The sequence below is a fragment of the Melospiza georgiana genome, chromosome 18, assembly GCF_028018845.1.
Source record: "Melospiza georgiana isolate bMelGeo1 chromosome 18, bMelGeo1.pri, whole genome shotgun sequence".
NCBI lineage: Eukaryota > Metazoa > Chordata > Aves > Passeriformes > Passerellidae > Melospiza > Melospiza georgiana.
This window is the reverse complement of record NC_080447.1, coordinates 72,943-77,609: the sequence shown is the minus strand read 5'-3', so window position 1 is coordinate 77,609 and position 4,667 is coordinate 72,943. Positions and strand designations below refer to the sequence as shown.

Genomic DNA, 4,667 nt, shown 5'->3' with positions numbered 1-4,667 from the left:
CTTCTCAGCAGGGCGGCGAAAAGGGCGGGGAAGTGGAGGACCGGGGTGGGTGTAACTGGACTGCCTGCATGGAATACCGACCCCGGCGCGGCCCCGGTGGTATTTTCTATGGCGTTTCAAGTGTACCCGACACATGCTGTGGTCTCAGCGGCGCCGCGGGCGGGCGTGTTTCGGCGGGTTTGTGAGAGGCATCTGGGTAAACGCCTCGCTGTGCCGGGGTCCTCTCACGGCCGCCTTCCCGCCCCGAGGGAGCCGAGCCGGGCCGAATTGTTCCGCAGAGCCGAAGAGCCGAGTGTGGCCGGAAACAGCCGAGTTTCCCGAAGAGCCGAGTGTGGCCGGAAACAGCCGAGTTTAACCGAAGAGCCCAGTGCAGCCGAAAATAGCCGAGTTGAGCCGAAGAGACGGGTTTAGCCGACAATAGCCGAGTTTAACCGAAGAGCCCAGTGCAGCCGAAAATAGCCGAGTTGAGCCGAAGAGACGAGTATGGCCGACAACAGCCGACTTGAGACGAAGAGCCGAGTGTAGCCGAACACAGCCGACTTGAGACGAAGAGCCGAGTGTAGCCGAACACAGCCGACTTGAGACGAAGAACCGACTGTAGCCGAACACGGCCGACTTGAGACGAAGAGCCGATGATAGCCGAGTGTAACCGGTACCGAGTGTAGCCGACATTGGCCGCATTTAGGCAAAGAGCCGAATATGACCGACTTTAGCCCAACCGGGCCGAAGTTCTGCCGAAGAGCCGGAAAAGCCGAATTTAGACGAAAAGCCGAACCGAAACGATTTTAGACCTAAGCCGAGCCAAGCCTAATTTAGCCGAGTTTATTTAAACAGAACCGAACGACGCCGCAGCGCTCTGCCTGCACAGCGCCGGTGCAGACGGCAGGGGGCGGTGTATAAAGTGAGTATAAAATATCAACTATCTATAAGAAGGAATAAAAAGCTCTGTGTCATGTGCAGCAGTAGAAAATTTCAGGCTCCCAGGGAATAAATAGTTTTCTTTCAGTCATTATAGTTTTCGGATTTTTTTTACTCCCAGGTAGCCTGAAAGTTACTACTGCTGCTTTTTTATTCTAAAGCTAGAAAGGAAAACCAAGATTAGAAATACAAGAAAAAGGAAGGGAAAGGGAAAAAAAAGGGGGGGAAAAAAAAAGGAAAGGAAAGGAAAGAAAGCAGGAGAGCAGAAGGGAAGGGAAGGGAAAGGGGTGAAAAACAGAGTTAAAAAAAGAAAAAGAGTTGGAGGGAAAAAGAGAGGGCATTCGGGAGGAGCGGTGCTGCCTCATGTCCTTCCCTGCCCTGGGGCGAAGGATCCATTTGATGCCCGGGAAGGACTGCAACTCCCGGTGGCGGGGGACGGAGCCGTGGCTGTCAGCCCGAGACTACAGCTCCCGGCAGGCCGTGCTGCCGGCGCGGCGTGTGACGCAACGGCTGACGCGGCACATGAGTGGCTGTCAGCCCGAGACTCCAGCTCCCGCCAGGCCCTGCTGCCGGCGCGGCGTGTGACGCAACGGGCGACGCGGCCCGGCATTTTTCTCTAAATCGGCAGTAAATACAGCTGAGTAAAATTAGCTTGTCTTTCTTCCTTCTTTTGTAACTTAATTGTTTTTATTAAAAATCCTATTTGAATATGTGGAAAAAGTGGGGATGTCCTGTAGCATATCGTAGCTTTTCTTGTTTACAGGGTGCTCAGAAAGCATGCGTCCCTTAGAGTCCCACGGAAAGGTTCTCAGTGCGCTCTCTATCAAGGTATGTATTTAAAATTAAGTGATCCCTTTAGATATTTGCCTGTGTACCTTTTCCTGTAATTCAGAGCTTGCGTTCTGTGGGTTTTATGATAAACCTGTAAAACATGTAAGAATGGTTTTGCAAGTCTGAATCGTTGAAGGCAGCAATAAGTGGATTTAGAGCCTGTTCTTGACCAGACAAAGGGAAAAAGTGTGACTCTGATGCTGAACTTGTCATTTTTCATTTGACTTGCCTTGAATTATTGAAGAAGAGAGAGAACTAGGAAAAGAGAGAAATAGAATTGATTATTGAGCCCTCCTAAAAAGCTCACCATGATTCTGTGTAGAGCCAAAGTGAAGGGTGATGGAACAGAGCTCTGTGCGTTAGAAGGAAATAAACCTGACCTCCACACAGAGTCTTACTAATTTCTATTTTTAAAATGCAAAATAAGTTTAGGAAGTGTTGGAAGTTAGTGTTTTGGGAAAGAAATGGCAGTTCCACAGAACATTCCATTTAAGAGAGGCCCTTGGAAGGATTCATTTTGTAACTGCTGTCACTGCAATCAGTTGGTGGTTCAGCCTTGAAACGTGCACTTGACCTTCTATAAAGCACTGTTTTGTTTGCCTTTCAGTGCTATGAGTCTTGATAAATTGGAGAAGAGCCCAAGAGAAATTTTTCATCCCTTGATATAAAAGGTAGGAACTGACTTTTTTTTGGTTTGGTTCTTTTTCTTTATTATTTCCTGGAAATAAAAGTAATTAAGTATAGGTGCTACTGGTTTGTTTCTTCCAGTAGCAGGTGATAATAATAGTAGTAGTACTAGCAAAAATAATAATGGAAATAATAATAATAGTAATGTAATACTACTTAAACTGTCTTTATCCATTGGACTGGCCATTTCAAATCAAAACTTCTAAACACAAATCAAACCATCATCCTTGTAGAATCTTTCACAGCAGCGGGCTAAAGATCCTGGTTTTGTTGACAGGATTTATTGGTTCTGGAAGAACAAGAGGGAAGTACAAGCCTAACTTCTTCTAGCTCACAGACCCGTCCGGTGAACCCAGCTTTGTATTTTGATGGGCTTGTGATGACTTCGAAATCAATTGCTCATTACAGTTAAAAAAAATTAATGTTTTTTTGAACGTGACAGCAGAAATAACTTTATGCACCAACTTAATAATGATAGATCACCAGTTTAAGTTAAAAATTCATGCTATACTATCAAAATTTAAAGGTAAATTATTATGTATTAGGTGATGGTATAAAGTGTATGTTCTAATGTGTAATGCAAAGATACATACATACCTGAAAGTCCTGAGAGGAAACAAATTTTTATGTCTGCTGTTTGATTGTTTACGATACGATATTTGGCTTTATTTCCCAGGGATCGGTGAATTTTAACTTTGGAGTCCTCTGTGCTAAGGATGCTCAGCTTACCGATGATGAAATGTTCAGTAATGGTGAGTTTTTCACCTTCTCTTTAATTGCTATGCTGATCTGAATAAGAAAAGAAAAAACAAAAGCAAGAGAAAAAAAAAAGGATGGTTTATTATTTTTTACGCTGTTATGTTTGTTTCCTCAGTATTTGCTGCAGCTCTGCTTACCCAAGCTTTGGGTTCCTTCTGTCCCACTGGGAGTGGCCCAGTTTGGTTGCATCTGGTGAAATTCACCCTGAGACCTTACAGAACCAGCTCCAACTACGTGAGAGCCATTTGCAGTTCTCTCCAGACACCTGGAGAAGGGGTGACGTTTCTGAGGATCCGGCGAGCGTGCTTCTGTCAAAACTCAGTCTGTGAAGTTTCTGGGGAAAACCCTTCTGTGTCCTGAAGGGTTCAAACTCTGGTGAGGATCCAGTTATCAGGTGCTCACCTGGATGGTTCCAGCTCCCAAAGGTAACACTTGTACTCTTGCCCTGTAGTTTACATCTATTGTATGTTTGTTATTTTGCAAGATTTTTTGTCTTTGCAAAATATTGTGCATTTCACTCTTTGGGCACTCTCAGATGGTTCTTTGGTGCAGCACCACCCCATGGGACACTTGGCTGCTGTCCTGAAGGGCTTGGTCGCTAGAATTGTAAATCCTGGAGAGTTTATAAGTCTTCTGTCCCCAGGGAGGTGTCATGCTTCGTTTACTTTTGTTCTGTTGGTTAGGCGCTGCTTCTCGTTGCAAGTATGAATTTCAAACTGCCCTGTTCTTTTTTTAACTGTTTTCCTGGTTCTCTCCCTATGGCAGGGAAAGACTCTCGTATCCTTGTCGTCGGTCTCGGTGCTGTCCAAGAAGATACAGAGACTAAAAAAATCATAAGAAGCAAAATATGACTGCAGGGGAAAGAAGCTGGAGAGAACAAAAGGTGATATTGTTATCCTTACCCTGTATTAGAAACATCTGCTGTGCTTTGATGCTGGCAGCTGCCGGGGGCTTGTTAGCTCTTTGTAGGCAGGTGTAGGTGTTCACTTGTAGGTTTTTTCTCTGGACAAGTCAATTCAAACTTTGCTAAGCTTATATTTGCAGAGTACTCTCTAGCACAGTCCAGCATGACATTTTTGAATGTTGTAAAAATACCATGTTACTTGGAAATTGCTAATGAAGAGAAGCTTTAGGGGAAAATAAGATTTCAGGGTTGGAAGGTGTGAGAAGAATTGTGTGAGGATGTTAGACTGAAGTAAAGCACACTTGAAGCTGGACTGGCACGCTGGCAGGTCCCCTATTAAACAGTAGTGCTGAGATTAGCCTGGGAGTTGCCCATTGTTTCTGTAGAAATCAATGTTTCCTGGTCTTCAGAGGTAAGCTGCTTTGAAAAGCTGGAAGGTGCAGCATGCTGACAATCCCCGTGCTTTGGATTAAAAGTAGATTTCAGAAGGGTCCTAAGCTTTTGTCTTTTCCTAGAAGTCGATGTAATCCTATCGAGGAGTTTTTAGTTCTGTGTTGCCATGTCATCC

General features: G+C 44.9%; 1 long non-coding RNA gene across 1 annotated transcript; it reads left to right on the top strand.

Moving 5' to 3' along the window:
• The first annotated feature begins 815 nt into the window (after nt 1-815).
• On the top strand, nt 816-3,632 carry LOC131091261 (uncharacterized). Its single transcript, XR_009115377.1, has 5 exons — nt 816-901; nt 1,682-1,746; nt 2,357-2,420; nt 3,113-3,188; nt 3,311-3,632. It is a non-coding gene; the product is annotated as an uncharacterized LOC131091261 (long non-coding RNA).
• Nucleotides 3,633-4,667: the final 1,035 nt, after the last annotated feature.